We start from the raw sequence: 13599 nt of genomic DNA on the forward strand, positions 1-13599 counted from the left end.
CGATAAAATAATATACAGATCTATCTGACTAGTCGGTTAAACGTATTCACATATACATGTACTGTTAGTACACACATGCGCACATCCTCTTTTTGCCTTTTAAATATTTTATCTGACGAAACAATATTTTCTACCATTAATGCCACAGAACATCGTACTATGTACGCGAACAGTAAATATCGTGAAATATTCCGCGTTACGGCTTTTCAATCAATGGTTGTTGAGTAGCTATTTTCCAGGAGGAAAATATCCAATTTTAAAACTGTAAAATGTTTTTAGTTATAATAAATCACTGAGGAAAGAAATAAATCAGCTTTTACTAATAGTAAATTTAAAAAAAAGTTTTTTTTTATAATTTTAAATTTTATAATTTATTTTATTTATTATTATAATTTATTTATATCTTCATTACATCTAATAAAAAAAAATGGCATTTATACACAAACAAAATTAAGAATGTCTTATAATTGCTAATTGAGCTGAATTAATAAAATTATTTATAATATTAAAATTGTATATTTTTAGTCTTTATTAACTTCTTTAAAAGATTTAAAGATTTAAAACATAAAATAAAATTATAAATAATTATTTATAAATGTAACATACTTCAAATAAATAATTTAATGATTATATATGATGATAATAATACTTTGAAATTCTACTAGGTCGTGACCGAATGAGGACAAATATCGCGAAAGCTATCAAGAAACTTCGAAACTGTCCAGTAACGTCTTAATGGAATTCCTAGCTTCTCCGATTATCTTCTCGAAGTTGGAGTACGTCATAGTATTCTCCCAACCCTCAGTAAACCTATCCCTTAACTAGTTGAAGTGGCAGACAGCCTCTAGGCATTCCTAGTTAAATCGTTTGCCATTGAATCTTGCGCCACTGACACTCTCTGATGGTTAATGCCCGTTGCAACGTAAAGACTTTGAGAGATGAAAGATCGGTGATGTCAGAGTTGGAATACCTAAAGATCTGCAATCTAAATTCGTTTAAGCATTTACCTGTTTACTTCAAGGGTTCTCAAACAGAATAATTGACTGTAGAAAGACGAGTCTACATTATAGCTGTCACCATAGCTGACACCAGACAGATTGATTTCACCAAAGATTGATTTTCTAGAAGAAAAGAAAAATGGGAATGTTTAGTCACACATTTACACATTCACTCAATATTTGTCATATATTTCATACATGTCATACATTTAATATCAAAATTGTCACTTTTTCTTATATCACTTCTTTTAACAAGAAGTTATTATAATTTAAAGTGATTATTTCGAAATTTTTATCCATTTGTTGGAGAAGTGTCATCAAGATGGTATACTATAGCTTACATATTAGACAAAATTCAAATATAATTTAATTAGTATTAGGAGCAATGAAATTATTACGTGTTGATATATGCATTGATATATGCATCATATAAAAAGTAAATAATTTTTATATTAAAATAATATTAAGGTATATTTCTTTTTCTTATGAAAACAATATTTAAGATTTATTATTATATTTTTAAATTTGTTTTATTGAATAGTTTTTTTATATATTTTATATTTAATATTTTGTTATTTATTTAATAAATATTAAGTTTCTTAAATAAATTTTCATAAATAAATTAATTTTTTTAATAAAAATTGCTTCATTATATTGATTCAAATTATATACTACCGACAATGAGGAAGATATAAATGGATCATTATCAAGAACTTAATAATTGCTTATTCTCGTAATTTAATTGTCTGTTATTACTTACGAATTAAGCATGACTGGAATCTGTAGACAACATTGTTTCGTTGAGTTTGCTGAGAGTGGAGATGGGATTACCGTAACTGTCGAAAGTTTTCACTGTAGCCACAACTTCAAACACAACAAGAGAGAATCTTCTGTATTGCCGTATATAGAAAATTTTCTACGGAATATAGGCACTTCTCTCTTTCCCTATAAATTTATAAATTGAGTTGGTCAATTGAGTTGGCAAATATTGTTGTTTGTGATAATTTTATACACAAGGAATTTGCAAGTATTGTTCTGCTCGTATATGTTTAATAGGAAAGAATTTTCTCGGAGTTAAGCTATTATTACATCTTTTTTTATAGGTTTTTTTAGCCAACCTACAAATTAGATAGATATTTATTAGAAAAAAATTTATCAAAAGATATTATTAAAAATAATATTAATGTTAAAAATATTATTTTAACGTAAAATTAAAATTTGCTTATTCCATATTAATAAGAATATGGAAAAAATTATTTTAATTATTATAATAATCAGAGTACAATTTAAAATTTTTTTAAATATGTTAGATGATAAAAAAAAATAAAAAAATTTGCAAGAATACTTTTACTAAATATTTTAATAATAATAAATATTGTTTTAATGGAAAGCATAATGAAAATATATCATAAATCTAATATAAATCTTTTGGCATATATACATTTTAAAATTTACATATTTATTTTATTACATATTTTAATCAAAATTTTAATAAATCAATTTTACATTTATAATAACATTCCTTTTGAAATGTTTGTATATATGTAAAATTTCGACTTTTTCTAATAAGTCATATAAATTTGGAAGTCTAAAGAAGAACGAGTGTCGATTCAATATAAACATGTCAAAATTCGTATCTAAACGTTGAGCTCGACACTCCCTTCCTATGAAATATCGTGACATATTTCGACGTTCTTACATTTTTCTATATCGTACTTTCGGGGATGTCTTTTTCATGTAATATCTTATGACATAGCATGAGTAAATATTGATCTTCCATTAGTTCTATCCTGTACAGCAGCAGAAGTGTCTACTTGCTGGAACAAGCCCATTTCCTAATTACGAACTTGTATACGGGATTCTATTATGCAATTTACTACGAGCATAAACCAGAACTTTGTTTGATATTCAAAAGTGTTTATCAACCTTTACAGGATAAGGTATCAATCACCTTTCTCGTTGTAACAATAGAATAAAATTTCGTAGATGTTTTAATAAAATAAATCTCTTGTAAATATAAAATTGTTATTTTTTTCCTGGATAAATACATTTGTTTAAATATATCTTTTGTTAGATATATAAATGTTGCTAACAATTACATCTGAATATCATTTTGTATTAAGTAAAATTTGAATTATATTATATTATTGATGATTTATTAAATTTATATAAATTTGAGAACTTGTTATAAACTTTATTATAACTACATACTATAATTTTTTTTTAATTAGCGATACATGGAATTAAATAATATTTAGCGATAAAAGATAAATGCTTATATCATAATAATATAGAATTATAGAATAATTATAGAATATGACTGATGACTTTTTGTCTCGATTTTAATTTCTATATTAAAATTTTACATATATACGTATTCACAAACGAATTAAAGTCAACTATTCATAAAATCCTAGTGGAAGAAATGAATGACTACTTTTTTAAACGCTCTCTTTTATCTAGTACGATAACACGAAAGCGTATCATTATAAAGTGTGCGCGGGAAACTCTTAAGCGTGTCGAGATAACCAGGCACGTTAATGAGATCACGGTTGGTTGAAGATTGGGCGAGGGTGTGGTTCCCGGATAGAACGAGATTGAAGCAATCTCCCGTGACTGTAAGATTCCGGTACCGTATACCAGCGAAGAATCCGGTGTACTTTTCTCCGAGGAGTGATCGAAGTACGTTAAACAAGCGCGCCAGGTCGCCCTCGTTATCACATCGTTTAACGAGATGGAGAATCAGCAACCACGCGCGCGGCTGCCCTTTTCAATTAATCCCTCGACATCTTACTTCCCTTCGGTGCCCATTCCGGGTGCACGCGAATTTCAATCGGTGATAATGGAGCCTGAGTCTCACCGAGAGAGGATGCTAAAACCGTTCTATTGTTTTAAACGGATTCGCTGCGATGCCAAGCTACGAGCTCGATTCCCACTTGAGAGAAATTAGAGAAGAGTGTAAATTTCGGTTGGGGTATTTTTCCATAAGTGGTTGTGCAATTCCGCTTTTGAAAATCGACACTTTGGTTTCCATCGCGCGTACGTTGAAAATCATTCACAAACATTAACAATGGAATATGTATTTTTAACGTTGTTCAAAAGTTTTTTTTTTTGCGAGAAAATGTGTGAATAAAATACTTATTTTTATTTTAATTTGATACAAAAAGCAGATAGAAAGAAACAAATAGAAAGAAAATATTTATCAATTTTAAACTCTTCTAATCGAGTGATAGCTTATTCAAATGCTTCTATTATTGTTTCTAGAAATTAGCAGACGCTCGCTCTTAATTTATGATTTCCACTTGTCTTCACGGATCGAAAGACATTTTCTGACATGGCAAACACGATCGTGAAATTGACATAAATAAACTTTGCTCGATAAGGCAATTCTTCGCTGTTTCTCAGCTTTCTGAGACTGTTCATAGAGACTGTCGGTGATTCCAGCTCGTACATTCTGCGGACTGCAGTCGAAGTTCATAAAAGTTAGCGGTAAACGACTGAAGTTACGGGCGACACTTCGTTAAGATCGATCGGAAAGTTCGGTCGTGACGTCAAGTTAACCTGTTGGTTCACAGTTATACATCCGGGAGCTTTCCTTTTAAAAGACCACCGGTTCTTCTCGTATTCTTCTTATTCTCCTTTTCTATCAGTCTTGTTACCTGTAACCTCCAATTCGTCGCTGCTGTTCGCAAGTCCAATTTAAACCGTGCCGACGACAGCATAGTTTTTCTGTCCGACTAACGCTTTTTCTACTTTTCCGACGAAGAAACATAACAAAAAGTTTTACCGTTCTTTGTGGAGGAAACTTGCATCGTTTCTCATTAGCTATCTAGCAAAAAGCACACAACTGTAATAGGTGTTACTTGTTTATAAACTTTGGTTTGTAATGTTTCCACTATATCGAAAACTTATAACAAGGATCAATTCACAAAATTTATATCAAAATATTGTAATATTTAATAAAATAAATTGGGTATTCGGACAGATTATTATTTCTAAACGTACGTGTACAAAATAATTAATATTTTTAAACATTCGACATTTTATGTAAAAAAAATGTGCACACTACGAGTGTATTTTTATGCTACCTCTTTTATATCTTATATTTACAAAAATAATTTATAATCTTATTTAATCTCATTTCATGTAAAAAAATCACAAAAAAATAAAAGCCGTTGTTAAAATTTAAATTATATACAATATTTAACAGTTTAAGCAAATTTTGATCTCTTAATAAAGTAATGGTCTTTTATCTATACAATGTTTTACACAAATTAGCTTCTGAGTCTAATAGAATGCGGCGTTTTGAACGTGAAGTAATAGCAAATCCTTTATGTATAATGCATTTTCTTCTCTTATTCCTCTGTTGCTGATATGATTATTCCGGTACTCGTGAATCGCCCGCAGGAGGGTTGGGGCAAGGGGCAAGGAGAACGACCAAGGAGAAAAAAAATTGTCGCTTCGAGCTCGAAGCTAGAGCAAGCATTTCCATGGCGTCGGAGAGAAGGGAGTGGACATGGGGTAAGAGTCGTGGCTGAGTTCCAAAGTGGGGCAGCAAATCAAGTTATCAACCACTCAGGAGGTAAGGGGCCATCAAAGAACCGTTTAATGCGATCACGCGTAAATCAGGTCCAGGCAAGGCTGCCTGCCGTCTCCGTGTTTCGTTGAACAGCGAAATACTCTAAGACCGGGAGTGCCATCGTGCTGCTGCATCAGAGGCCATTAATTGCGGTCACGCGGTACGCGCTTGTCCTTGAACACGGGGTGACATTAACGACTATCCGCAGAATGTTCTACCTGTCCCCAGCTGCCAATTAACACTGCCAAAGTCATCATTAGATAAAATTGCCGAATGATTGATTCGACTTCTATATCTGTTCACAGACGTGTACTAAGAACAGCTCTTTCATAATGCATGACAAATCTAGCCTTGTGATTTTAAAAGAAGGCTTTGAAAACATGAAAATATTGAAATTTATTATTAGGAATTAACTACCGTTAAAAAAAAACTTTTATTTATACTTTATTCATACGCTTTTTATATATTGAAATAATAAGAAAAATCTTTTAGATAATTGATAAACGACATTAATTGTCGCTGTTTTAATCGTCAATTTTGCGCGTCTAGTTAAATAATTATTAAATGATTAATATTTTTCTATTGATGTCTATTATAGGAATTATTTAATCTTTCTTTGAAGTCAGATTTAGTAGAATTCCACAAAGCATTTAAAATCGAGGATTTAAATGTAACGATTAAGATAGGTAAAGCCTGGTATTAAGCGGAGTTAAACTTTAAACGAAGTTCCTAGAATTCACGGTAGCTAAATTTAATCCGCGTTTAAGTCAAAAGTCTCCGAACATAAGGTTCTACGTGCAAATAATGTTCTCATGAATAACTTGCATTCTGACTATTCTGATAAATCGATAAGTTTTATTAGAGACATATGACACATTTTTATAAGAACTTTTACGTTGAAAAGATAAGTCTGGTTTCTTTGCAGATAAAACAAAGCTGTGATATACACAAGCAATAGAACTGTTAAAAGAGTATACACAACAGCTTAAGTAAACTTTCAATCTTTTGATAGCGGGCCGAATAGCACAAGAGAAACCATCGAGAATAATCTTGGTGGAAAAAGCAATTAAACTAAAGTTCGTCCCAACTACGAAACCATCGTGCTGATAGACGCGTTTCATCTTGATTCGTACCTCGGGGATCGTCAGCAAACAGAGAGAGAGAGAGAGAGAGAGAGAGAGAGAGAGAGAGAGAGAGAGAGAGAGAGAGGGATTTGCCCTAGCTGCGGGCTAGTTAGTTAGTTTCTTCTCGGAAACCGATCATCCCCTCATTCCTCATCCAATCCTCTGGACACCATACCGTTTGGCCATTGTACTTGCTGACCGATCAACGTGACGCGTCGCCTCGCGCTTCGACCTCTATGAATCACTGCGAAAACGGATATCACCTCGTGCAGGAACGTGAACGTACGTCCGTGAACAGTCGTATGTGTGTTTGCAGTAGATGGTGTTCAACCATGCATTGGCCCGTGTTCAACCACGCTCTGACTCAAATCATCGGTGGGCGAAATGGTGAACCGCGCTATCAGAATAAGGTGTGTTTTCCGAGGAATATCAGGAATAACGCAACCGCGGAGATAAATAATACTCGCCGCAATCGTAAATATGACTGGAAAGTTATTACGACTTTTTGACATTGTTTCGGCACAGATTCATGCACAAGTAGTATTTGATAATTATTATACAGAATATTTTTCTATAAAAATATAATTTTAAAATTTGCAATTGTTCAGATTGAATCTATGACTATCTTATGATTATTATATATTACTGCATGTGTACCGAATATTTGATATTTTTTACATTATAATATTAACGTGTGCACACTAAAAAAGATTAGGAAATTATTATAACAAAAAGTTATATGTAAAATTGTATATAAAATGTACAATATCATTTATTTTATAAGAAAAAATGTCCCATTACGTAAGATAACAATTGAAACGTCAGACAAGTCATTTTAAGGAGAAAATAGAAAGAAGTTGCTACTTCATAAAGACATTCTAAGTTATTATTTCTTTTCTCTTGCTCAATTAACTGAAGTGCTTCTAAGAGAATCTTCTTGAAGAAAATGATTTCAGAAGCATAAAAAACTTCAATTTTTTGAGCTTTGCATATTTAACTTTAAAATTATCTTTTTATTTCCTATTCGTACTCTACATTTTGTTTAATATATAATGTGTATATATATATATATATATCGTGTGTGTGTGTGTGTGTGTGTGTGTGTGTGTGTGTGTGTGTGTGTGTGTGTGTGTGTGTGTGTGTGTGTGTGTGTGTGTGTGTGTGTGTGTGTGTGTGTACATATATATATATATATATATATATATATATATATATATATACAAAATTTTTAAAGATATAAAAGGAGGATCATAAAAATAAGTAAAAAATGGGTTATTAATGTAATATTTTATTCTCGTAACTTTTTATTTTACATAATGTGCAGATGTACATACTTGCATAAAACTCTCATGAAATACAATGCTCGTGTAAGTTATTGATTGACTAAGAATACTAAATTAAGTTCTATATGAGCTGTGTGAATATTTCATATATTGTAAATTATAAAGTTACAGAAAACCTTCAATGTTTCTTATAAATCATGAGGAACTTCATCATTTTGTGAAAGCTTAAAAAGTTTCGATATTAGTTTTGTCTCATAAACTATAAAATCAAATCCATCTATAACAATTTTTTTACCATGCAATTCTTCTACAGCTAAAAAAATTGTCTCGTATTAACGATTTATAACTCTATGTGAATACATTGAATATTCTCTGCATTGTACTTTTCAACAGTGAAAAATCGATACGTGTAACGTGCAATATCACATGTAAAAAGAATTACAATATAAATGTATTATATTTTTCTTGCATAATTTTCAAGTTTTGAAAAACTGATATAAAATAATGTTTTTTTTTAAATCTTTTTAAATATGACGACAATACATTTTTTATTCTGAATTCATATAATTCTTAAAAAAATTTATAAAAATTAATCGTGAAAATTTAATCTGAATCTTAAGCCTCTTAGTATCGAGAAATGACTTAATATCCAATTAAATTATTATTAAGAAAATAATTTTAGATTCTAAATTATATAGAACATGTATGTTAAATCTGAGATTTTTAGACATTTTGTTATTAGATGTGACATTACTATTTAGTTAAAGCGATTGTTTTTCTTTCAGTTTAGTGCAATATCGATGATGTTCGCGCCAGATTAATCTACAGCATCACTTCTGTCTCATAAAATCCGAATATATCAGCACTGAGTGGTTCTTTTTTCTCTCGCCTTTCGCTGCTTGCCTTCTCTAAACCTTTTCCTGACGAAAAATCCGCGTGCATTACCTCACACAGCAGCATACTGGCAATAAACATCCAGTCCAGACGAGAAAACGTGGTATGGGGATGCACCATTTTCCAGGAGTTCCTGGAACAGAGCGGTTAAGCTCGTGCAACTTCCGGCAACCATGCGAGACTCACCCTTATTCGACGAAGCTCTATGGAAAATTCGATAGCCTCCCAAAGGGAGGCGTCGATCGTTACTACGAGGACCACGTATCCTGGCTATCACTAGGAAAAAAAGGATCATTCGAAGGGAGCCACTCTCTATTTTTTTACGATGCCGTATTTTATTTTAAACGTAAAACTATTTATTTGCTTTATTGTGTGCGTGCCTTGCAGAAAGTATCGCCACGATTTGGCGGCGATATTCGTTTCTGCGATGCTTTTTAGTTGAATTTTTTTATAAACAAACCTATTAAATTCTAGTGAAATTTTTTAATTTGTTTGTTTCAATTGGCAACAAAATTAAAAGAAGGATTGTTTCTATTGGCATTGGTAAATTAAAGATAATATAATTTTCTCTAATTATGTGTATTTCTGTATTTAATAATAATTTTTATTCTTTTACGCAATTTATATTACCCATTTTTATCATGCATTTCCATATCATTCATGTAAAATTGTACCATCGATATCATCCAATTACACAAATTGCAGGAAAAATTATACTCGCTGCAATTGCATGCTTCTTTAACGACGTACGTGAAACCAATGCAATCACTTTGAAATATTTCTCCGGATTGATACTATCCAATTTTTTTGACATTAATTGCGGTGCACATTACGAGGTCGTCCTTTGGTATTCTGAAGACTACCCATTAAGACACGGAAAATTCGATGGCCTTACCAAAGAGAAAAGGAGAGAGAGAGACAGAGAGAGAGAGAGGGAGAGAGAGAGAGAGATGGAAGAGAGAGGAGAGGGAGAGGGAAAGAGAACAGGGCGAGAAAGAAGGAAAGCCGCTCATTATCAAGAGAAACACAGTGATAGTCACAGTAAAATATAATTCGGAGGCGAACTGTGATTCGAGATAGATTTTATATACACACAAAGATACGCGCTCACACACGAATTGAAATACCCAATGCAGATATGCTACAGCACCTAACTGCAGCAGCGTGAAGCGGATAAGTGTGCTGCGGCTGTGCCGTCAGGATTTCACTGGCGGATTTCACTAGGAGGCTTTATCCGTGACAGAAATTGTTCCGTCTTCACGGAAACGCTCGAGTCACTAGAGCAGTGACTTCGCGATATGAGACTTCGTGCTGTGTCGTGCCGACGAGCTCGGACCAGATATTATCAAGCGAAATGAAATTCAGCGAGTTACGGCTTATGTCGACGTAACGATGTCTCAGCCCAGTGACGAAGATGTAACGGAGGAACCGCGAGAAATGAGCTATCGAGCGTGGCATCCGCGTGGTAAAAAGCTGCGTATCGTCGAATTGTTACTATCTTATTACCGTTGATGTTTTAATCGCTTCATTGTTTTTCCATCATCTTCTAGCAAAAAATAATGACGATAATCTAAGAATGAATTTAAGATTTATAACAATGAGAAAGTTTTACAGTGTAATCACATTATATATATATATATATATATATATATATATATATATATATATATATAATATAATGTATCAAAGCATTAAATTTTATTCACACATCTTTATAGACATAAACAAAATTTTTCAATCTTTTTTAATAACATAGAATAACACAAAATATTCAAATTTTCTTCTTAATTTAAATTTGATTAGATACTGTCTTTTTGAAAAATAAGCATTATTACACTTTAAAACTTTATATAAATATATAAAACATTTTTTAATTAAAATAATTAAAAAGATAAACGTATGCGTATATTATTCAGCTATTGTAATATGCTATTTGTTTTCTTTATAATAAGTAAATATTACTGTTAGAACAATAATTTCTTGCAAATGCAGACAAGATCATAGAAGGAAGTTCATTGAGATTTTTTGGTCCAAGAACTCTGATGCTCGCCGTCTTATATCCTTTCGTTTTTCTCTTCGTTCTTGCTGGTTTCAAGTGCATGTTCTTGCCAAAGGAAGTCCAGAGGAAGGACATATCGAATCGTCATTCGAATGCAGCTCGCGTAAGCGAGAACATCCGGTTGCAAAGACGTGCGGCGATTTTTGCGGTGTCCGTAAATGATGCTATATTTTCAACATGATCTCAACGTAGCGATTTTTTTCTTCAAAATCGAGTTTTTCGTGAGAAAGTTGAATTATTATTATTACGTGCTCGTCCTTGGCAAATAGTCATACGATGCGTAAGCTTTTCGGAAGAGCCAGCCAAATTTTCATTCATAGATAAAATTCAGTACGACGATCACGATCTTCAATGAAAAAGACAAGTAATCAGGCGGATGCACTAATAATCTTAATGTATTCTAACACATTCAAACTTTTTTAAATTTTTCTTAAATTTGCATTAAGAAAGTAACAAAAACATTTATCTGCTAAAATATTTCAAAATTTTTTTTTATATATTTTTTATATTATTTTTTATAATATTTTATATAATATTTTTATATAATATTTTTTATATAATATTTTAATATATTTTATATAATATTTTTTTATAATATTTTTTATAATATTTTTTTATATAATATTTTAAGAAGTTTAGTTTTTTTAGGAATAAAAAAATTTTATGAAATGGATTGTATTAAACTAATAATTATTTAATTGCATAAATTATAATAAATCAAATTTATTCTATTACTGATGGTTTTCACATTTCTGAAGAATTTAACATTGTAACATTTCTTTTGAGAATTCTTGGACGCATTGAATTCTGATGAAAATGCAAAAATAGACATACTTGCACAAATCGATTTTTAGAAGAGATTTTCGAGCGAACTGAGTCATCATCAAGTGACATGTTGAAATCTGTTTTTGCAAACGTTCGATAGATGAGTTTCTTAAGTTATTAAAAATACTACTCATTTTACCTAAAGTACTCTAATAAAAGGTCTCTGCAACCACGTACGCCGTTCTTGGCATGAGCTTGACGTCTAGAATAGACAAACTATTTTTGAGAACATATTGAGGACTATTTATATCCAAGAATAAATATATCAACAATCATTATACGATTGAGAGTCAACGTTTTCTTGATCATATTGATACATTACCTGCGATATAATTAAATTATAAAGAAATTATACAAAATTCAACAATGTTTGATTGCAACTAGATTTTATGATAATAGATATTTATTATCATAAACATTAGAAGTAAGCAAAATTAATGTCTAATATTAATAAAATTGTTACACATGAATCACAATCACGGCTTCGATAACGTGTAGACACGTATAAAAGCATGTTACGTGGATAATAGCATGATCCTGTGGTTACCCAGAGTGATGTCTAAATTCGCATAGTCAAGTGAATTGGTCCATATACCGACGACATACACATACAATTGTGCAGGCAAACACACATGCAATGGGAAATCGGGATATCTAACTAGAGCTGAAAGATAGAGCGTATCCTAACGATCGGTCTTGCCGGAATAATTCTCGGATAAGTTTTGTACGTGCGGGGAAAGTGAAGTCACATTTGCATCCCTATGGCCTCATTATAGATCGCATCGCGTAGATAGAAATTTACTGGAAATAGCGGCGACACGTTTCGCCCTCGTGACTTTCTGAGAACTATGTCTTCTTGTCGTGGCACACATGTTTATGTATATGAATAATGTTAAACTATTCTTAATTATTTCCGTTTGATAAATAACAAAAAAAAAAGAATTATAAATTAAGTGAAATGCTAAAATCAACTGTATGTGTTGTTTAATATATTTATTATATTATATTTAGATTAAGATTATTTGTTACTTTTCTCTTCAAAGATTTCTGTTTATCTTTTATCACTACAGTGTTCTAAAAACTGTATTACTGTGTTACTGTATTTTATCTACTATATTACTGTATTTCTTTTAACGCAAGTATTATATTACATGAAAAAAATGCTTTGTAAGCGCTACCAACGGCAGTTCTAACGTGATGATCAATAAGAAAACAACGTATCTCAGTTTGACGAACAATTTGGCTCTAAGCCAAACTGACTTCCGGGGCTAACGACATTGGAATATTTGTCGAGTAATCCATCCGACCATAAAAGACTTTTGCGTTACGAAATTTACAGCAACAGAGACAAAAATACGGTTTATGTATTATTGTGCCGCGTGTATTTTCAAAGAAAAGCTGTAATGAAACAAGGACTGATATAATTGAAATGTTATATGCTAATTATTATGAATTAATATTATGAGTCACGTAGGATAAGATGCCCGAGCATATGTCCGTGCGGTATCCCAAGTATCAAATTGCACGCATAATTATTGGTTCATTGAGTTGCGAAATATCGCAGCATCTATATATTAATCGTGGTTATTGGTTAACCAAAATCATAGTAAAGTAAATTCAAAGCATTATCATTTTAAATCAGTCAGTAAAATAGATTTGCCTACTCTCACAATACATAATTTTATACAATCTGTCAAATATTTTAACGATGAAAACTACATTAATCTCCCATTCATAAAATTTGATTAATTTGATTATCAGAAAGAAGGAAAAACTATTTTTTATCTAATTGAAAGATATTTATATTTTGTTATTTTTTTATATTTTATTATTGACA

General features: G+C 31.3%; 1 protein-coding gene across 8 annotated transcripts in view; it reads left to right on the forward strand.

The window, feature by feature from the left end:
• Neto (Neuropilin and tolloid-like) overlaps positions 1-13599 on the forward strand; it is a 110695-nt gene that overhangs the window by 70679 nt on the left and 26417 nt on the right. The window lies entirely within an intron of this gene.

Source organism: Pogonomyrmex barbatus, unplaced genomic scaffold (genome assembly GCF_055798465.1).
Source record: "Pogonomyrmex barbatus isolate J1 unplaced genomic scaffold, ASM5579846v1 scaffold1, whole genome shotgun sequence".
NCBI lineage: Eukaryota > Metazoa > Arthropoda > Insecta > Hymenoptera > Formicidae > Pogonomyrmex > Pogonomyrmex barbatus.